This window comes from Delphinapterus leucas, chromosome 2 (genome assembly GCF_059928025.1).
Source record: "Delphinapterus leucas isolate spDelLeu-1000000601 "Yukka" chromosome 2, BTC_Dleu_Yukka2, whole genome shotgun sequence".
Lineage (NCBI taxonomy): Eukaryota > Metazoa > Chordata > Mammalia > Artiodactyla > Monodontidae > Delphinapterus > Delphinapterus leucas.
The window spans coordinates 131,403,484-131,426,735 of NC_143130.1; the positions used below are offsets into that span (position 1 = coordinate 131,403,484).

The 23,252-nt window shown below is 42.5% G+C and overlaps 1 pseudogene; it reads left to right on the forward strand.

Annotated features, from left to right (window-relative positions):
• The first annotated feature begins 22,092 nt into the window (after positions 1–22,092).
• Positions 22,093–22,948, forward strand: LOC111173181 (cathepsin Z pseudogene; annotated as a pseudogene).
• The last annotated feature ends 304 nt before the right edge of the window (positions 22,949–23,252 follow it).

Consider the following 23,252-nt stretch of genomic DNA (forward strand, 5'->3'; position numbering starts at 1 on the left):
TTATATATATATATATTTTTTGTTTGTTTGTTTGTTTGTTTTTTCGGTACTCAGGCCTCTCACTGTTGTGGCCTCTCCCGTTGCGGAGCACAGGCTCCGGACGTGCAGGCTCAGCGGCCATGGCTCACGGGCCCAGCCGCTCCGTAGCATGTGGGATCTTCCCGGACCGGAGCACGAACCCGTGTCCCCTGCATCGGCAGGCGGACTCTCAACCACTGCGCCACCAGGGAAGCCCAATATTCTATATTTTGATAGAGGTTGGGTTACACAGGTGTATGCACTTGTTAAAACTCAGTAAATATATGCGTTTGTTGAAACTCAGCAAACGTTAAAGTGTGTATTCGTTGTATATAAATTTTACATAAAAACTATAAACAAATACTGAATTCTAGTTAATAATAAGGAGGAAGTATTTAGGGGGAAGTCTACTGTTGTCTATAATTTTAAAAAATGCAGGGGCTTCCACTGAATGCTTCCACTGAATTTTCATGGGAGGCCTTCAGAGGAGGTACCATTTGAACTAAGACCCAAACATGGAGGAGGAATCAGCCTTGGGGAGATCTGGGAGCAAAGAGTTTAAGGAGGACTCAGCTAGTGTAAAGACCCTGAGTGGGGAGAAGAGCCAGCATGTTCCCACTATGCAGCTTTGAGATTGGGAGAGAGATCATTTTTTTAAAAATTTATTTATTTTATTTATCTATTTTTGGCTGTGTTGGGTCTCCGCTGCTGTGTGCGGGCTTTCTCTAGTTGTGGCGAGCGGGGCTACTCTTTGTTTCGGTGCTCGGGCTTCTCATTGCAGTGGCCTCTCCGGTTGCGGAGCGTGGGCTCTAGGTGCGCGGGCTTCAGTAGTTGTGGCTCACGGGCTCCAGAGCACAGGCTCAGTAGTTGTGGCGCACGGGCTTAGCTGCTCCGTGGCATGTGGGATCCCCCCGGACCAGGGATTGAACCCGTGTCCCCTGCATTGACAGGTGGACTCTCAACCACTGCGCCACCAAGGAAGTCCCAGGAGAGAAATCATTTTTGTCACACTAAGGAAGTATTCATCTATTCCTATTCTAGGGAGAGTTTTTAATCAAGAGGTGATACTGCATTTTTAAATTCACCAATCTCTACTTTTATCTTTATTGCTTAATTCTGTTTTCCTCAGAAAAGAAACAAACAAAAATAAATAAACCTAACATATTGAGATGTCAGAGTTTAAAGTTTTTGTTTTTTCTTTCCTTTTTATTTAGGCATAACTGTTACCAAAGACTATGAGATTCCCTGGGACCACTGTTTTAGTTGTACCTCTAAGATCTGATTAGTAGTGTTTTCGTTACTGCTATATTTCAGGTATTCTGAAATGTCAATTTTTATTTCCTTTTTGATTCAAGAGTTTTCTATTAAGGATGATTAATACTGTCCTTAATCTTCTATTTCTTTAGTCAATATCTGTTAATTCTCTACTGTGAACACTGGTAAGATTATGATACTGTACATCCTCTTTATCTCCCTTCCCTTTCTTTTTCCACCTAATTTTAGTTAAATTATCTATTATCTATATTATATTATTATAAAAAGATTATATCATTTTTTGGGTAACAATTATTCCTATATTCTCATTAATTGATTTCTCAGTTTAAAGCAATTTTGTGGCCCTCAGCTAGAAAAAAATGGAGAAATTAATATTCTTTACCTCCTACCTTTTTCCATTTCCCTCTCAACTTTTTTATTCACATTGTTTCCCCTTTGGCAGAGTTTTTAGCATTTACATTCGGTTCTATAATCATAATTCTCACTTTTGTTTTAGTTCTAGTTCCACAACGAAATAGATTTAGGGCTCACAGGTGGTTCTTTCCTGCAGTTTTTCCGTTTATGTCTTGGTTGACTGAAATTTGTCCTCTGATAGTTTCTTCAGAAAGAGCTCTTGGAAACAGTATTTCCTGAGTGTCTGCATATTCAAAACTGCTTACTGCCTTTAGAAGTGAATGACAGTTTGGAATATATACTTTCCTTCTGGGAGAAATTTCCAGGTATCGCTACACTCTCTAATATTAAACGTTGTCACAGAGAAATCTGGGGCTAATTTGATTTTTCTCCCTTATAACTGTCTTGATTCCTCCCTTTAACCCCCAACCCCCTTGGCTGATCAAATAATATTTATTTTAAAATCTTTAAATTTCAAAGTTTGGTAAACATTCTGAGTCAAGATTTTTGTGGGATATGCTATGCAATTTCAATTTGTAAATTCGTCTTCTTTTCTTACAGGAAAGTTTTCTTGAAATATATCTTTAACTGTCTGTTCTCTTCCATTATTCATGTTGTTGTCCTCAGGTCCTTTTATTTTGTGAATATTGAATGCCTACTCCTGCTCTGATATTTATAAAGTTCTCTCTGAACATTTTGATCTTTGTTTACATTTCAATTTGTACCTTTTTCACATTTCTGACCGCTATGTTCCATACTGTATCTTTTTACCCTTACCCTGTTTCCGGTTTTGCATACATTTCTACCATGGTTTTATTTTTTCTTTTTCATTCACTTCTTTCCTGAGCTCTGTCAGCTTATGTTTCAGCTCCTTCAGTCATCTCACCTCCCACTTCTCTGAGTGTTGTTTCTTTATTTCATGCTTGCTTTCTGAAAACAACTGCTCCATTACATTTTTTAAAAATTTAAGGCAAAATATGTATTCAGAATTTTCATCTGCTCTGAGGTACCATTTTCACGGTGACTATTCATCAGCATTTGTTCTTCTGTTCATTTTTCATTTTTTCCCTTATATCTTTGTTGGTTCCTTTTTCATTCCTTGTCTTTGAGTGAGAATTTTTCCTACATTAAATATTTATTTATAGGAAATAAATAAATTTATTTATTCACAAATAAATAAATATATAAATATTTATTTATTTGTGAAGAGGCCAAGGACACCTTCTATATCATGGAGAATTTTTCTTTTGACCCAGGGTTTTGCATGTGAGATATTTTAGCCTTTTCTCCTCCCCAGCCAGTGAAGATAGGCAGTGCAGAGCTGTTCACAGTGTAGTCTCTTTTCTCTCCTTATGAACATATGACTTCCTGCGAATATGGCTTGTTTGTGGGATTCTAGTTTAGTTCTACCTTCTCTGCTACTCAAAACCAAACTAGGTTGGGACTTCCCTGATGGTCCAGTGGTTGGGACTCTGTGCTTCCACTGCAGGGGACATGGGTTCAATCCCTGGTCAGGGAACTAAGATCCCACATGCCACAGGGTGCAGCCAATAAATAAATAAATAAATAAATAAATAAAAATAATAGTTAAAAAAAACAACTAGGTCCAGGGAAACTCACTCTACCAGCCTACCCATCTGTATTAGACAGCTAGAGTCCCCATAACAAAGTACTACAGATCAGGTGGCTTAAAACAACATAAATGTATTGTGTCACAGTTCTGGAGGCTAGAAGTTCGAAATCAAGGTGTTGGCAGTGTTGGCTCCTTCTAGAGGCTCTGAGGGAGAATCCATCCCATGCCTCCATACTAGCTCCTGGTGGCTGCCAGCAACCCTGGTGTTTCTTGGCTGGTAAATGCATCACTCCAGTCTCTGTCTTCACCTTCACATGGCTTTTTCCTCTCTGTGTCTCTGTGTCCGAACTTCTGTCTTATAAAGACACCAGTCATTGCATTAGGGTGCACTCTAATCTAGTATGACCTCATTTTACCTTGATTATGTCTTCAAACTCTATTTCCAAATAAGGTCACATTCATAGGTACCCAAGGTTAGGAATTCAGCACATCTTTTGGAGAGACACAATTCAACCCATAACACCACCTTACTTCCATTGTTGTACAAACAGAGCTATTGATTTTTCACCTCAGTACGTGCATCTCATTGGTTGCACTATTAAGTTCTTTCTGAGATATGTAGCCTTGGGTGCCCTCTCTCAGCTTCCTTTCATGTCTTTGCTCAAACTCCACTGCTTTTGTACCCCCTCCACCTATTTTGTGGTTAAATTGAAAACAGGTGGTTTTTTTTTAAGCTGAGATTTTAATTTCAGTTTCTCCTTTCCTTTGTTTTTTGTTGGGTGGTTTTTGAGAGATGATGGAAATGCCAATTTTTTTTTTAAATTTATTTTTGGCTGTGTTGGGTCTTCACTTCTGTGCGAGGGCTTTCTCTAGTTGTGGCAAGCGAGGGCCACTCTTCATCGCAGTGCACAGGCCTCTCACTGTCGTGGCCTCTCTTGCTGCGGAGCACAGGCTCCAGACGCGCAGGCTCAGTAGTTGTGGCTCACGGGCCTAGTTGCTCCACGGCATGTGGGATCTTCCCAGACCAGGGCTCGAACCCATGTCCCCTGCATTAGCAGACGGATTCTCAACCACTGCACCACCAGGGAAGCCCAGAAATGCCAATTTTATGTGACATCTTCCAACTGGAAATGACTTGGGTCTCCTTCATTTTTTAGGGGTCACTGACATACTGAATTGAACAAGAAAGGAATGTACATTATTTTTAGTACTTATTTCAGTAAAATAGTCTTCTAGTATCCTAGTCTCAGACTAGCATGCCAGTTCTACCAACACTGACTCACAGGTAGGAACTAATAGAATTTACTTACATCAAGACTTAAAAATCTTTCATAAGGATTATATTGAGCTGATATGCAATTGTCATTATTTTTTACTTTTATATAACAGTGTCACATGTCTTTATATGATAATTGAAAGTTAATTTTTATTTTTCTCATTATTTAACAAGTCTGTGTTGTATCTTTAGAACAATGTAGTGTTGAACAATTTTTTAAGGTTTAAATTATTTTTGCTCTAGTTGAACCGTTCTAAAAATAAACATTTTAAGAAAACTAAAACTATTCTGTCAAAAAAAAACCCCAAAAAACAAAACACCTATTTTGTCAACTTAAGGGATTCATTTCCAGGAATAACCACCACTTATATGTAAAATACTTTAAAAATTCTTAGCCTCCAAATATTCCTGGAATCTGCTGATTTATTGAGATTCATTCTTGTAATACTTTCTACTATGGTTTATTAAATACTTGATGCCATTAAATGCTAATGATATGCCTGGCTTTTCAAGTCTCTCCAAGTTTGTCAATTTTGAATTATTACCACTTCAGCTTCAGTGTGATTCTTCTGAATGGCAGAGTCAGCAGTCACATTCTGCTAAGTAATGGATGCACTCAACATACAGAGCTGCTCAGAATTACAGAACACATGAAGCAGCTCATTTTAACCATTTCTTTGCTCATGACTATGAGAGGTAAAATATAGTTTCATAAATGATTTTTGCTGGGGTTGGCATTTGGGGAAAACATTTGTCTGCTTTTTAAATAACAACATTCCTGGGCTACCATTAACCTAATCATATAAGAATCAATGTAGCACAGTGTTTAAGAATGTGGACTTGGAACCTAGCTGCCTGGGTTCAGATCTTGGTTCTACAAGCTGTGTGAGCTCAGGCAAGTATCTTAACCTCTCTGTGCCTCAGTTTCTTTAACTGTAAAATGAGGGTTGGTGTTGAATCAAATGGTTTAACATACATAAAGCCCTTGGAACTGTGCCTGGTCCTTCTTAAGCCCTGTATGAGTGTCAGCTATCATGATGAGCATTAGTTATTTTATTCATGTACTCCTGGACCTGCAACCAAACTAGCAGAGTAGCAGTTACTGACTAACTAATTATATTGAGAATTACTAGCCTGGTGCTTAGTAGGTGCTCAGAAACCACTGTTGAAACAAGTCAATGACTAGAGAAGTTGTATTTGAAGGAGGGACACCAAACTTGAACCCTTACCTCAGTATCTGCCAGACAGGAAGTTGCCCTCAAGAGAGGAAGCACCTCAAATTTCCAAGAACAGTGTCTGGCACATGGGTGCTCTATAGCCATCAGGAATCTGAATGGTTAACGACACTGTTTCAGAGTAGGAATGTTTAGACCCCTCATTCCAACTACAGAGAAGGAAGGGTAAGTTACTGAAAACCAAGGAATGGAGAGTTTCTAAAAGGAACGAATCAACTGGTGACTCCGTAAGCAAAAAAAAAAATTGTTGGCCCAGGAAATAAGCACCGGAAAAAAATGAAAGAGATTAAGTAATAAGATTAAGCTACTGTATCTGATCTGTTCTATGACTATTTTAACTCTTGTGAGTAAACCTTCTCCCTTCTTTTTTGGGAAGAACTTATGAGTTTGTAATAATTAAACATTCTAGGCAAGGTGTTTGGCTTCCACTTCTGTCTGCGTGGAAAAGGCTGAGTGAGGTGTGCTGGCTGTGTCTGTGCGTCCCCTTTAAGGCCTGCACCCTGCCCACAGACCTCAGCTCACTACTGCTTGTGAGATGTTTCAGTTTTCTTGTGGGAGGACAAAGACCTGTAAAGCTATTTTGCTGCAGGTAACAGGAGGCCTTGAGATCAGATGGAAAATAAAAGCCCTGTTTAATAGGCCAGGTGGTGCTATGAAAAGAACAAAGGCTTTGGAGGTAAAGAGTGATCTTCCAATCCAGGCTCCAGGACTTACAAGCTGGGTGATTTTAGGCAAGTTACTTAACCCCTCTGAACCACATTTTTCCTATCTGTAAAATGGGGTTAATATTACCTTCTAAGTCTGTTGTAAGGATTAAAGATAATCTATGTAAAATGCTAGGTACAAAGCAGGCCCTAAACTATTAGGGTTTTTCTCACTATTAACTGAAGACAGAAGCATCTGACCTGATTCTGTTTAAGCCAGCTTGATATTTCCTGTCTCCAGCAGTGAGGTGAAAACTAGAAATAAGACAAAATTTTATGTACATAGAGATTCTATTCAAGGTCTCTATGCATTATAGAATAATGGAGGATCTAAATTTTTAGAAAATCATCTATTTTATCAAAAGATCAAAACAACATGGCCACTTGCTCCCAATGAAACAAATGAGTTTTGATGTTAGCTGAGTAGCAGTATAAAGTCAGATTTAGACGCTAAGGGTGGAAACTGTCTTCTTTAGGGTTCCCGGAAACAGCTGCTCTTGTGTGGTGTACACAGGAAGTGCCAAAAGTGCTTGTAAAGTATTTTACTAAAGTGCCCTTTATACATATTTATACACACATTTTTATAACTCATTTCTGATCCTTTGAGAATGAATCTTAAGAGAAAAAAATGTAGTCAAGCAAATCCTTTGCTAGGATTGTCAAGGCTAGGCTTGAACATTGATTCATCCTTTGTCATTGTCAAGAACTCCTGGTGCTGTACAAACAAGCAAGCCTGGGTAGGCAAAAAGAGGCAAGGGAAGTAAACAACAATGTGAATTCCTGTTCTGTGAGGGCCTGGACTTCAAGTAATTTTCTTCTACCTATGTTTTAATTTTCTTTCATGAATATGCTTTTAAACTTTTAAACCCTGATCTCTCCCCTCCAATCATGGATATACAAGCACATATGCATCGCCCACCCACCTCCTCAATACACACACACGCACACACACACTACACACTACACAAGAGTGTGAATACCACCAGGCAAGAGTCACTGATGTCACCTTGGAGGCTGGCTACCAGAGTTCTACAAAGTTTGATACAAAAATATCATGTTTTTTTAAATATCTGTAGAGTAGAGATGGAAGTAAGGGGTGTGTGGGGAGAAATTTCCTTCTTTCCTGAGATAACCATTTATGCTTACATTTGATACAGATTTTCTCTCTCCTCTACTTTTTCTCACTACCTGTCCCAGTTTCTAAAATACTTTCCCTACTCTTCTTATTCTTGTTCTAGTCTTCTTGGATCTGTGGGCAAATAAAAAAATATGGGTGCTGATGAAGGGACTGAGGTGCCCTTCTTTCTTTTTTTGAGGTGCTCTTCTCTAAGTTAAACATTTAAGTTTCAGGAGATGATTTCTCTGGAATGATATCTAAAATAAAACATTTATAAATTGGACAGTGTTTATAATAAGGATGTACAAATGGCTCATCACAGAAAGAAACAGAACTCATTATCTATGTAATAAAGACATTTGGCATTAAGCACTATATGACACGTTATGAAGGTAGATATATTAGATGTGATTCCCGGCTTCAAAACCACCACCTAGGGAAGAGCCAAGATGAACTGAGATATTTTTAAGGACAGTTTGATGATTGCATATTCATAAAAAAGAATATCTACTTAATCCCCACATAAGCCTTTTAGTAGATTCACATGTTTGCCAACGCTGCAGGGCTGTACGCTGCCCCCAGTGCACTGGAGGACCCACTTCCTGTGATGATGGTGCCCTTCAGGGTCCATAGAAGGTGGGCTCCTTGCTCTGAGGGCTGGCTGTGAATCAGGCAATGAAGAGCCGTGGGAAGGGTGGCGCTGGACACGTCTAGAGTTCCCGTGGCTCCTTTAATAGCTTTTCAGGCTCCTTCTAACTCCCCCAGTCAGCTCTCACTGTTTTCTGGGCTCGGCCTTCACCTCACAGTTACTTCTAGGTTTTCATTCCTTTAGAATTGCTGTGGACCAGGAAGCAAAATAACCAAGCATATTTTATCTAAGTCTAAAAATGGATATTAATACTATTGATAAAATGAATAATTTAATGCTGCTCGGGCAATATTAAATGATCCTAGCCACTGGGATCCTCTGGGATCTGGCTGTGGGTTGGAGGAGGTCCAGTGGTGGGTAGGTCACAGTAGAAGAGCTTTACGTTAACTCAGTTAAAACGCTGACCTGCTAGCACTGAGTTACTTGTGCAGAGCAACTCCAGTGGAAGCCTCATTGGGGCTTTCCAAGAAGGCAAATGACTGCTCCCTGGTGTGTGGGTTAGGGGGTTAGGGATGGTAAGAAGGGTCTGTGGATTCAGTGCAAAGACTTCAGCCTACCAGCTGGGTGACCTTGAGCAGATTATTTAACCTCTTGAAGCCTTAATACCCCTTCTTTAAAATAGGAGAGAAAAAGTACAGCACATAAGGTTTCTGTAAGGATTAATGAAAATTCATGTAAGGTGCTCAGCACACTGCCTGGCATACAATAAGCTTTCAAATGCTAGCACTTATTTAAAAAACACATGCACACAGCTTGGATCCTCACTGTATTTCACCATGGGGGTTCATTTTCAAAAGCTAGGACACTTTAAAATGAGAATCTTCTCTTTTTTTCCACCAATTAAAACCTCTTGGTTAAAGAACAACGATAGAGCAAGAATGGGTCTTATGGAATAGCACTTAGGATATGATTATGGGATGGAATATTTTCATGTAGGCATACATCAAAGGCTGCAAGGCTTTGGTGAGTATGTGTTAACATAGGAAGTGTCCCTTTAATAGTTAGATTCTGACCTGAGTTTAAAGGGCTGGAGGGGAAGATATGGAGAATTTTAGGCAAAGACCACAAAAGGAAGGAAGATAGTCATCTAAATAAGTTAGGCAGAAACTGGGGAGGGGATGAGATTAGGTGTTTACTAGTAGGGAGGCTTTCAGGGAAAGAACCACATCCTATGTAGCTTAAGCAAACATGGGACTTGATTAGCTCATGGAAGTGAAATCCAGGCTCCAGGCAGGGCTGGACGCAAGGTTCAAATGGTGTGGTATGGGAAGGCCCCCGCCTCCACCTGGTAGATAGATTCTCTCCAGTGGTAAGCAAGACTCACATTCTTTTAGCTCAGTGCAGGGAGAAAGCCTATCTGAGAACCCAAATTTCAAGAGGTTTGGCTTGACCTGGGTCACAGGTCCAACTTTATCGCAGTCACTGTGGCGTTGGAGAAATTGGGTGCTCTGGGTGGAGGTGGGGGGCTGGTCAGCTGACTGAACCACATGGATGGGTTCACCACCACCAAGAGGAGATTTGCTCGCAGGAAACAGGGCAAAGGTGCTGGGCAGGCAAGAGGGACATGGCCCCAGCTGGTAGTGCTCGGCCTAACCTCCCCTCACCATCTGCCAGTACCCCATGGGCATCTATACCTTCTGCTTCAGCTTGACACCAGCCCCCTGAGCCAACGAGACCCCCTGAGGTGACTGTGAAGTCACATGGGTTCCTGGAAACCCCATCATATAGCAGATAGCTGTCAAGAGGACTAAGTGTAGACAGTTTCTTTGTTCCAAGAGATTTGGAGCTATGACACAATTCGCTGAATACAAGATCAACAGAGTGAAGAGTGGGGTGAGGTTATTGCTCAGGCAATATTAAATAAGCGCAGCCACTGGGACCCTGTGGGATACAACCGCAGGTTGGAGGGAGTCCAGAGCTGGATAGGTTATAGTACACAAGTTGTGAGTTAACCCAGGTGAAGTGCTGATGTGCTAGTTACATGTGCAGCCTCATTTCTACCGTCCTTCCTACGTACCATATGTGGTCTTCAGTTCAATGGAATATTATTCTCTCTAGTAGGACAATCTCAAGGACATTTTTGAGAGTTGTTTATTTACATTAAGAATTAGCACACATCCTGTTCTTGATATGCATGGTTCAAAGGCTTCTGGGTGAGGAGGCACATGGGGCTGGGGTATGGACCAGAGGAAAGAACGAGCACAGGTTACTAGAATGCTTTAGAAATCCTTTTCTGCTTCAGATAAGTGGCTAATTAAATTTGGGGTTGGCTACTGGAAAAGTGCCAATTATGGAAACGAGCATCTGTGGATCACACTTTGCTTCAGATGCTTGGCTCCTGACTAGAGCCGTGTTGGGGAGAAAGCGGGGAGCCGTGCTAGCACCACACACAGGCGTGGTAGGAGGAGTGATTCATCATATTTACTTTCAGGCTTTCATCTTGTAACAAGATTAATTCAGTAGAATTCAACTTCCAGAGAAAAATGGACCATTTATTGTTTTAGATTCAGGCTTACGCACAGCAGGTGGATTTTCCAAATAGCCTCATCTGACATTTCCTAGAAGTGTAAGCTAACATGATTCCATTTTTTGGCAACTGGAAAGTTATATTTGAACATTCTACAAGTCAGTTGGCAGGACTGTGAATTTCAAACATTTAACTATCTTGCTTGAGCTGGAGCTTGATTTTGTCGAGTGATTTGCAACTGTGTGACAGTCCTTTTTTAGGTCTGGAAATCATCTCAGAAAATTTAAATCATTTGCCAAAGGTCACTGAATAATGTACACGTTAGAGGCTGGGGACTGGTGAATATTGATGAGAATCCAGTTCTCTTATATCTCGGAGTCACTTGTAGAAAGCGACTGTCATTTGTGACGTGTGTAACTTTGTTTGCACATGGAGTAAGTGAAGATTTTTGACACCCATCTTCTCCTGCTGGCTTTTCCCCCTGGTACTTCTAGGGCTTGCTTACTATGGTGTCTGCTCTTACCATAAGTGAGCATGGAAAGCTACAAATCACATTTACTTTTCTTCTAGAAGCACATGTTCCTGCTGTGCTGGGCAGATTCAGCAGGCAAATCCACTTTGCCAACAGTAATACCATATTCCATGTAACGATGTCCTTTGATCTTTTCAATTGGAAATGGTAGGCCTAAGCAAATTAAATCCAAGCAAGTACCATCAGTTAATGACTTCTTAATTATTAGATGTCTCATCTTCACCAGTTGTCTCTAAGATACCATATTAATTCACTATTCTAATATATTTGTCCATATTCCTTTGGGGGTTTCTTTTTTTTTTGTAATTCATGTATTTTTCGGGGGGGAGGAGCTTAAAATTACTTCATTTTATTCCAGATTGCATCCAAGCATAAACACACAAAGTATTGCCTTTATAGCATAAAGGAAATCTATCAATAAAATTTAAACTATCAAGTTAACCTTTAAACTCCTCCAGAAAGAATCAGATACAGAAATGCAAGTAATACCACAATAATGTGCATATGAATTGCTATTAAATTTTTTTTTACTATGGTAGTATATATATTTTTTATTTTTTTATACAGTAGGTTATTATTAGTTATCTATTTTATACAAATTAGTGTATATATGTCAATCTGGGGGGTTCTTTATTCAATAATCCTTTAGGTTATTCTTTAGTGTTTTGCTTGTTTGTTTTTATGGGTGTCACAGATTTCCCCCGTATTCCTCTATATCTTTGGGATTATTTAACATATGTAGTCTTTTCTTGTTTATAGAATTTCTTTCTTTTTTTAAAAAAAATATTTATTTATTTATTTGGCAGCACCGGGTCTTAATTATGGCACGTGGGATCTTTGTTGCCTCGTGCGGGATCTTCGTTGCGGCATGTGGGATCTAGTTCCCTGACCAGGGATCGAACCTGGTCCCCCTGCATTGGGAGCGCAGCGTCTTAGCCACTGGACCATCAGGGAAGTACTACAATTTCTGATATTTGGAAATAACTCAGGTAGATAAAATTCAGGCATTTTCTGGGGGTGTGGGTTTGAGAAGAGATGAGACAGTGGATGAGTTTGGATTTAGACTTATTTATTTAGGTGCCTCTGGTACACCCAGGTGGATATGACCAGTATGCACTTAGAAATGGTTTGGAACTCAGACAAGAGTTCAAGGCTAAAGGTAGATCTTTGGAATTATCCGTTTTTAAGTAATATGTGACTCCATGAGAATAGATGTAAACATCCAAAGGAGAAAGTGCAAGTGGGAAAAAAGCTAGCATTAAGGGCAATCAGTGTGGTATGAGTGGCAGGTGAAGAGACAGGAAGACAGTGGATTCAAGGAGATTGGCAGAGAGAAGGTGAGAAGTAGTACTAAGAGGTTTTTTAGGATGGAGAGCGTTGATCATGTTTCTCAGGGAGAAGAGGGAGAGGGGGAATTACTGACAAGGGAGAAAATGAAGAAGGAAGAGGATGGGGGCTGTTGATGGTTTGAGGTGTCCAGGTGGTGGGGATACTATCAGAAGCACCATGTGGGTCTTGGAGGGGGGTACACATTCCTTCAGCTAGAAAGAAGGAGGTGAGTGAAAATGCAAGTTAGGAAGTAGAAAGGAGAGAAATGGAGGGAGATATCAGTCCTGATGCCCTTTCCCTTCTTTATGAAGCAGGAGGCTGGGTGATCTGCTGAGCAGGAAGGGAACGCTGGTAAAGTTTGGGAGCATCTTTATAAATTAAAATATGTAGTGTACCTAGATCTTGTTGAACTCATATATTACATTTCCATTTTGGAATCGAAGTCATTTTTCACTTCCTTCTGAACCTCATAACATCATGATCAAGAGACAACAACTGGGCTTCCCTGGTGGCGCAGTGGTTGAGAGTCCGCCTGCCGATGCAGGGGACGCGGATTCGTGCCCCGGTCTGGGAAGATCCCACATGCCGCGGAGCGGCTGGGCCCGTGAGCCATGGCCGCTGAGCCTGCGCGTCCGGAGCCTGTGCTCCGCAACGGGAGAGGCCACAACAGTGAGAGGCCCGCGTACCGCAAAAAAAAAAAAAAGAGAGACAACAACTTACAACAAAAGCCATGGAGGCATGAGGGTCCCAGCACTGCTTGTAAAACTCACCCTGGGAATTTCTGACCAGCTGAAAGGTTGCCCTCAGATGTGCACCTTGGTCTAATATAGCAAATCTATGCAGATCTGATTGATGGCCGAGTAATTTATATCTTAACTAAGCCCATAAATTGACTCGCTGTTTGAGATTGTTCTATCTTCTTTGGAGATGGAGTAAAAACTCCTTGGAGTAGGAAGGTCCCCTGAGAAACGTTAGTGTTCCTGAAGTAATAATACGCTAGAAAGCCTTTTATTGTGGGATGAGTGTGACAGCTAAGAAATGGAAAGAAATAAATGTGAGTCACACAAAAACCTCATTCCATGACCTTCAGCCCATATTTAAGAAAATGCTGTGAGGAACTTGAATATTAGATATTTTACTTATATTTTATATAATATTTATAATTGCTATATACTTTGGCTTCACCTGGGATGAAAAATCAGCCGCACACTGTTTCACTTTCCTCCTGTTTTAACATACTTGCTGCTGCATGAGGCAGAATCTCCTTTAGCAGAGTGATCTGCCATGAGGAAAGGGAGCGGGGAGGACATACAGGCTTCTGTGTCTCAGTGGAGCCCTTAGAATTTTCAGACTTGCTCTATTTTCCTTCAGGACTCTACATTTGCCCTGGGTTTCCCGCTTGGGAGCCTAACGTGGGGTAAGCCCAGAGCAGGCTCCCTGCCCCCATTCATCCACAGAACTCGGCAAAAGCTTGCCTCGTCTTGTCCGGACTTCCCACCCCACCTCAGGGCTAGGTACAAAGCAGCTGTCCAAACCTGAGGGAGGGCTGGCTAGAACCTGTTCACTGTTGGCCAGTGGGCAACTTTGGGGCCACTGGTGCTGTGGCTCTCAAGGCCCTGCTAATAGGCACACTCAGTTACACACAGGTTGGGGAAGGTGGAGGGAAGCACAGTCTGGGGTGACTTAGCCCTCCCTTCAGCCCAACCGACAACACAACACCCTCACATACAGAGTGAACCGAGTGAAAAAGTTAAGGAAAACTAGAACAGGAAGCATTGGAAAGATTTTGCCTTCACTTAAAATTTCCCAGCTTTTCTTTTTAAAAGAAAATCAATGAATTAGCATCCGTTGAGCATTGGTATTCACGGCTTATAGATACTTTCTAAGACTTTGTAGTGCTCACTGTAGGCGTGTAGCGTAGCTGTAGTTTTGAACAGTGCCCTTAGACCTCACTTAATTTTTCCCTTTCCAGAGGGGTGTTCCCCTCTCACATCATAATGAACCTCTTGAAAACAGGTTGAAAAAAGGAGATTCTTTGGTCAGACACAGATCCTGAGGCTTTTGCCCTCCAGCGCTGACAGATGTGAGAGAGGTCTTGACCTCTAACAGAGGCTTTGTCTGCTCACTATGTCCGCCGGCCCAAAGCTGGCGAAGCAGCCAGGAGCAATCACAGATGTGGGGACGCTATGTCCCCAGCCATTGTCGTGACCCCTTGGACAGACTCTTCCTCCTGTGTGTGTGCATCTTCCTTCCTGTTTTTTTGTTTTGTGTTTTAAATTGAAGTAGAGTTGCTTTACAATATCGTGTTAGTTTCAGGCGTACAGCACAGCAATTCAGTTATAAATATATATTCTTCTTCAGACTCTCTTCCCTTATAGATTTGTTACAAAATATTGAGTATAGTTCTTCGTACTATACAGTGGGTCCTTGCTGGTTATCTATTTTATATATAGTAGTGTGTATATGTTAATCCCAACCTCCTAATTTATCCCTCCCCTCCCTTCCTTCCCGTTTTCATCAAGTGTTTTCTGTTTTCTCCTGAATCTTCAAACACAGTTAGTGTCTTATTTACTGTTGGATGTATCGAGGATACTGTTTTCCTGACTCTGAAGAGCTTAAAAAACAGGCCATATTCCTATTTTTCTGAGAATTTAGTTCTGCTTCTAAGTAGGGAGATGAAAATACTTTCTAATTCTATAGTCCTTAAGCTTATCCTCCCTCTTAACTTTACCAGGTAGCCAACAGGACTCATGTGCATCAGGGTAGAGGTAAGAGGGGAGAGATAAAGTGAAAATGTTGTTCTGAATGTGGGTGCTTGGCAGGTCTCTCTGTCCCTGAGCCAAGGAATTGCTATAGTAATCTAAAATCAACAGAAGAAGCGACCCAGGGCCAAGTACCGGGCAGCAATCAGGGTCATGGGTTGCAAGTTGATCTGGGAGTGAAATTACGAGCCTGCGTAAAGCTTTTACAGGGCTAGATTCCAGGAAATAAGGCAAATATATTTCCAAGGTAGCTCATTTAAAGCTGGAGCTTACAAAACTTTAACACCCTTTTGTTCTCCCTAAGTGGCTAGGAATGTAGTGAACCATGGGCTAGTTTGTTTTCTGCTCAGCATCTCCCTTTCCATCTGGAGGCAATGCCACATTGTGTCAAGGTGTAGTGCTCCACCCTGTATCAAGAGTGATCCCCCCTCCCTACCCCAGACATTCAGGGTAGGAACCAGTCTCAGCCAGTCAGACCCTCCTCTCTGGGACGTTGAATATCAAGGGAGTGAAGCAAAGATTCAAAGATTGTTCAGAAACCACTTGTGGCGATGATGTCGTGCTGTGGGCAGCAGTGGAGTACTAGCAGGGGCAGACAGTCCTGTGGCATGACCTTGGCTGTGGTCCCTACTGCCCATCCTCTCTTGGTGTCCAGCCCGTTTCCTGAGCCTTGGCCTCCAGCCCTCCCATTCATCCTATGAACTCTTCAATATCCTCCCAATACACTCCAGCTGAGAAAAAGTGAGCACGGCTGTCTTCTGTTGCTTGCAATCAAGCATTAGATTGGGCCATCTGATGTTCCGGTCCTCGAATGCAAAGAGGTGTTTCTGGTGCTGCTAGTTGGTCTCTATCTAGAATGGTCTGGCACCACGTGTGCTGTGCCCCTCCACGTGAGAGCCGCTGTACTTAGAGATTTTAAGACAAGTCTAGAGTCAAGGGTTTCTGGCATGTTACCAAAGTGGACACAACTAACTTAATGTAGAGAGGAATTTCACTGAGTAAGGGCCCTAAATAGTCAATGTTTGCAGGTGTGACTCCCAGGCCGCACACCTAGGTGGCAAGGGATACTGAGTTTTTTCATGTATTTAAATCAACTTAATTTCAACCTCACCTTTTCCTACACAGCAAAAAGGAAATGTACCCACAGGCATACCTGACTGCCCCCCAGAGCCTCCTCACCCCAAGGGTTGTTTGGAAGCCCCGGGTCTCATAGTGCCAAGATACAGGGGAAGGCCCTCTGGTCTTCAGTCCCTGGACTGTATTGGTGTCCTCTGAGACACCCACTGCCCTGGCAAGTACAGTCCCTTCAAACCTACTGGCTCTGTTTTTTTCCCCTGTGGCACTTGAAGCCTGGGGACCTTTGGCAAGGCTACTGCCTAGAGTTCTATCTCTAGGTGTATTATAAAGCTGAGCCTTTGAACATTTGGTCACCTCCTTAGGGCACTGTTATGGAGATGGCTCTGGGCCCTGATGCGTGAGGGGCCCATAGACCTCTGTCCTTGCCTCCCTGTCTCCTGGAATCTTTTAGTTTGACGAACATTCCACTTTCTTCACGTTTCCCTTACAGGTCCCCCCAACCCCCCTACCATACACGCACCCCACAAATTAATCAATGGCTTAAGCTTTTGAAAACAAAAGAAGGAAAATATATTGCAGGCAACTTGTGCCTTATGCTCTGCCGCAAGCATCCTTTGCTCAAATGGTAGAAGGGAGAGAGGAGTCATTGCATGGGGTGGGAGGGGAATAAAAACAAATTAATCGGTTAAGGAAAAGTCTTGTCAATAGCATTTAAAATTAATGAGGGGAAAAAGAAAATGGAAGTGCTGAAATGCTATCAGCTGCCAAATAGAAGGGTTAATTGGCTTTGTATTCGGTGTCACTATCTTCTTTGATGCCTTAAAGTTTCATAAGTGATGCAACCTCATCGCTAAGCTATTCTGGTATGAATAATGTCACTCCCTCCTTTACCCCTCTAACTTTTTAGAGTAAGGAATGAGGAGTATTTCTTGTCTACATTCTGTAAATCAAGTCAGCAATTCTAGCTCTAATTAATATGGGACTTCTACTCCAGCTGGAAACAAATATTTGTGTAACAAATGAAAGAGCATGTAATCCACAAGCAAGCTTCTTCCTGAGCCCCTTGTCCCAGCTGCTTCTCTGAATAGAGAGAGTCCACTTATTATTATAGTCTCCAATCTTGGGTGGCAAGGCAGCTTAGGTGAGGTATCTCTGTTGGTGTGTGAGCCTAGTAATTTACTGATACATTTAAAACAAGCATACGCTAAAATCTTTTATTCATTATAGATGCTGATTCCAAGAAGCAAAGGATCCACATTTTGGGAATTTACAGGTCTAATTCATCCCACACATGTGAAAACTGGATTCTGGTAAAAATGATGAATCACTAGATGAGGGAAGGTCAGGTCTTCTTAAACCCATAACCATGATTGACTCTGAGTCACAGAAACTCTGATGCAAATGGGCTTAAACAATAGGGGGATTTATTGTTCCATTTAAAAGGCCAGAGATGGGTTGGTTCTAGAATTGGTTAATCCAGTGGCTCAGTGACATCATGGTAGACCTAGGTTCTATCCAACTTCCCTCTCTGCCACCCTCTAGGCATCGGCTCCTCCTTTATGGTCCCAAGACAGCTGAAGCACTTCTAAGCACTGAATCCCAGCAGGATTTCCGGAGTCAGAGGGAAGGAATGGTTACTTCTTGCCTGTCACTCCTTATTAGCAAGAGAATTTCTCCCAGAACTATGCCCCTACCCAGCAGATTTTTTCTCATGTCTCACTGGCTAGAATTGAATCGAGAACACCACCTCAGGGCTTGACCATGGTGCCCTTTCCGTGGCACCTGGCCATGGGGACCAAATTTGGGTTTTCTCAAGAGAGGAAGGGATAGGTTTAGTCGGGTGACCAGCAGTGTATATCATGCCAGCTTATCCCCCATGAGCTAATAAATGGCTTGTAAATATGTTTTCTGGAATGTAGTTAGAAGTAAATATATGATGTTAATAATGCTCTATTAACTGCCTTTTAGTTTTGGCCTCAATTTTAGTTCCCCAATCAGGGATTGAACCTGGGCCCCCAGCAGTGAGAGCACGGAGTCCTAACCAGTGGACTGCCAGGGAATTCCCTATGCTATTAACTGCTAAATGTTTCATTTGAACTTTCATCAGCTTTTGGAAGACACAAAATAATTTTTAGCGAACACCTTTAAGGATCTAATCCAGATCATTTTCACTTATTTCAGAGATGTGTTAGGAGTCAGGGAGATGTTATACGATGTGGAGGCTCCTACTTCTTGAGAGTCATCCTGAATTCTGAGATGTCTTCCCCAGCTCCTCGTCAGCCTCATCCAGTCATTGTCTCCACATCTTGGTCCTTTGCTCTTTGCTATGCCCTGTACACACCTGCTCCTCTAGAGAGGGCATCTACTTATGTGATGCTCCTATCACAACCATGTGAATCATGCCCAACTTTACACTTTGGTTCTTTCTTCCAGGTGCTAACCTCACATTTCCATACGACTGGTGGATATTTCCAGTTGCATATATTGCTAGTAACTCAAACTCAGCACACTTAGTATCATCATACCTTCTCTCATCACCTGCAATTTTACTCCTATCATTTAATGAAGGCCAACCACTCAAATTCCATCTTCTTTGTAAAGAACTTTCTGATTGTCATCTGTCCAATGAAACAATATGTATCAAGTGCCTATCGTGGGCTTGACCTATTGTAGACCCAAGTATAAGGTGGTGAGCAAGCCCCCATGGAGCATATGTTCCTGTGCAGTGATATATCAGATAATGAGTGACCAATCATCTCAGCTAGAGCTGATCTCTTATCTCTGATCTTCTAAAACGTTCATTGTCTATATAATAAAGATACAGTGATAACAAAGGTGTACCTTGGAGAGAATTTGGACAGGGTGCTGTTCTAAGTGCTTAAAACGTAATAACTCTTTCAACCTTCACAACAACCCTGTGAGGTGGCACTCTTTGCCCTACCATTTTTATAGAGGATAAAACTAAGACACAGAGAGGTTAAGAAACTCAGGTTTACAAAGCTAGTAAGTGATGAGTTTGCTTCCTTGAAAGCCAGGAAAGTAAAATTAGAATAAATTCTATTTTGAGTAAAAATAAAATATTGAAACTGAATGTGATTTTTAATACACCTACTTTTTCATTTTCAATATTTCCTCAACCACATCAATGTCCCAGAAAAAAAATAACAGTTAAAAAATACAATGAGGGCTTCCCTGGTGGCGCAGTGGTCGAGAGTCTGCCTGCCGATGCAGGGGACGCGGGTTCGTGCCCCGGTCCGGGAGGATCCCACATGCCGCAGAGTGGCTGGACCCGTGAGCCATGGCCGCTGGGCCTGCGCTTTTGTAGCCTGTGCTCCGCAATGGGAGATGCCACAGCAGTGAGAGGCCCGTGCACCACAAAAAAAAAAAAAAAAAAAAAAAACAATGAAACATCTACGTAGGGACACACATTTTTCTTTTGCTTTGGGCTCCACTATGACTTGACACAGGATTGTTGGAGCCTGTCTGTATTTAAACTTTTGCTATTTTGTGCATCATGACTTTTTTGTATTAATTTTGATTTTTTAAAATATTATTTATCTCGATCACCAAGTTTTTGGCACCCTTGTAAATTTTGTGCCCAAGGTGTCTCACTCTAATCCTGGCCTTGAGTGGTAGAGCTGGGATTCAAACTGAGGCGACCTGGTTCCAGGTCTGTACTTTTAACCACTGCACAGCTCATGTCCTAGAATTGTTGATTTTTGTATCTATATCTACATACCACTGTTCATTCCAATTAAACTAAAAATGCCTTGAGGGCATAGACAATTTGTCATACTGCCTTCCTGTATTCCTAAAGCATCTGGCATGGTGTTTGTTTGGCACATAGGGTGCCTGATACAGGCTGGCTGAAAGGGGGTCAAAAGACCCCCTTTTCTAGTGGGCTAAAATTTACCATCACCACCAGCTACTTTTACCACAATTTGCAGTTTTGCTTTCTTAACTGCACTTTCCCTCTTACATATGGTATTTTAATTTTATAAAAATAATTAACTGAATAACCCTTTTCATATAATGAACACATGTTAACAAAAACATTATGAAAATAAAATGCTTCCTTCAAACTAGTATTCTCTTTTTAGTGAAACTTTCTGCATTTTTCAGAAATATATGGCCTTTGGGAAGAACATCTATAAGTTTTAGTTTTGTAAGCAAACAGATGAGTATAGTAAAGAGAAGGCAGAATGTTCATTGACATAATTATCAGCTCTTTGGTTACAATGTAGCAGTTTCTGAAGTTCAACGGTTCAACGGTTCTGTGATTTATGCTTCCCTACAAACTAGAGCTCTGCTCATTACCTCTTACACCCGGCTGGGGATCCGCTTCACCTGTGGGTGTACCCTTCTCAGTGTAGTAATACCCTTCTCAGTGTAGTAATGACACGCCTGGGTGGTTATATTTTCTCCAGCACTACTTCTGGGAATGACAGGAAGAGATGAGTTTTTTCTCTCCTGCCACTGAACTTAGAAATGTGGCTTTTGTTTTTGGAAGAGGGAATCAATAATGAACGCAGCGATTTCTTCATTATATAAAAGCCGTTGACTTGTTTTTCTGTACTTTAACATCCTCTGAGCAGGTTTTAGCAGCTTTTGAATTTTATCTTTGCGTATTCTATAGTTACCAAAACTCTATAGTATACTATACAAAGGTATAGTATATTCTATACTTTACTATAGTAAATATAGAATTCTATACTTTCTAGTCTATTTACTGATTTTACAAAAGAGCCTTTCCAGAGCAGAGCCAGGCAAATTGTCACTTGCTTGACACTTGGGAATCATATGGATCCTCCCTTATGCTCTGGGCTTCTGCAGGGAATACAATAGTGTACTCAGGCTAACCTGGAAATCATAGTGTGTTATACGATGCAGTATGAAACACTGTGTAATTACCAAAATTCTGCAGCTATTAATATTTGCCTAATTTTATGAGGAAACAAGGTGTGAGGAGAACTGGATAGAATTGTGAGTTTGTGCTAAAGGCAGTTTTACTGAATGTCATCCTCCCCATTAGATCTGTGCCCTGAAAACCTTGCTCTATCTTTGGTGCAGACACAACCTCATGCGTTTTAGGGGAAGAAGACATGCTCCTGGAGAGCATATTATTTTCTCGGCGTAGCCTTTAGCTACTCCAGGGGCACATCTGTGTTCATCACTTAGACCAGCGTAGACTGTTAACGGATGGCAGCGAACTTAAAGCTTAACCAAGACTCAGGTCCATTGTAACTTCTATTTTAATAACCTGAGCAGAGAAAACAGTTTAGTAGGTCATCTGAGTGAAACTGGCGAGAGACAGTTTCCAAATACATGAAGGAGAGTAGCAAGAAGAGTTGGTACAAAATGAGAAAAACAGTTACAAAGGGTGGACAGTGGTAGGGCCCAGTGCCTAAGTCCTGGTGTGGATGTTACCTCTCTGAGTTCTCAGGAAAGGCAGGAACCTTTAGAAAATAAGGCAGCCAGAACTCTATCTGAGGTAAGCCAAGCTTAGACCAGGCACAGCAGAAGTCGACGAGCATCCTTTCTACTCCTGCATCGAGGCTGGTTCTATGTACCACGGCAGGGCGCTTGAAATTTAGAGACATGAGGGTTTAGAGTTCACTTCTAGTCTTAGATTTAGATGTCAAATGGCTAAGAAAGTAACAAATGGGGAGTTCTGGAAGGATGTGATTCAAGAAACAAGAACTGGGGGTCCGATCGCACCGGCGCGGGGGCCATGGCGTCGTTCAGGCCGCCGCCGCTGCTCTGCCTGCTCTTGCTGCTGGTGGAGCGGCGCAGGCCGGCTTCCACTTCCGCCCGGGCTGTCAGCCCCTGCGCGGGAAACAGCTCACCCAGTTGGGGCGCAAGACATACCCCCGGCCTCGTGAGTATCTGTCTCCATCGGATGTGCCCAAGAGCTGGGACTGGCGCAACGCGGATGGGGTCAACTACGCCAGGGTCACCAGGAGCCAGCACATCCCCCAGGACGGCGGCACCAGCGCCACGGCCGACCGGAGCCCCAGCAAGCGCAAGGGGGCGTGGCCTTCAGTGCAGCACGTCATCGACGGCGGCAACGCCGGCTCCTGGGAGGCGGGCGACCACCTGCAGGGGTGGGAGCACGCCCGCCTGCGCCGCATCCCCGACGAGACCCGCAACAACGACCAGGCCAAGGACCAAGAGTGTGACAAGTTTAACCAGTGCGGAACCTGCACCGAATTCAAAGAGCGCCGTGTCATCCAGAACTACACCCTTTGGAAAGTTGGCGACTATGGCTTGGTCTCCGGGAGGGAAAAGGTGATGGTGGAAATCTACACAAACGGTCCCATCAGAGGCGGTACGATGGCAACAGAAAAGAGGTCTAACTACACTGGAGGCATCTATGCTGAATACCATGACAAGGCCTACATAAACCACATCATTTCCGTGGCCGGGTGGGGCGTCAGCGATGGGATGGAGTACTGACTTGTCCGGAATTCATGGGGCGAGCAAGGCTGGATGAGGATAGTGACCAGCACCTACAAAGACGGGAAGGGTGGGCTTCCCTGGTGGCGCAGTGGTTGAGTCCGCCTGCCGATGCAGGGGACGCGGGTTTGTGCCCCGGTCCGGGAAGATCCCACATACAGCGGAGCGGCTGGGCCCGTGAGCCATGGCCGCTGGGCCTGCGCGTCCGGATCCTGTGCTCCGCAACGGGAGAGGCCAAAAGATGGGAAGGGTGCCGATTACAACCTTGCTATTGAGGAGAACTGCACATTTGGGAACCCCACCGTTTAAGGCAGACGTCTTAAGAACGAGCAGTTCTTAAAGAAATGATCTCATGAGCCGTAACCAGAGGGGATCCCATCATCATGGGC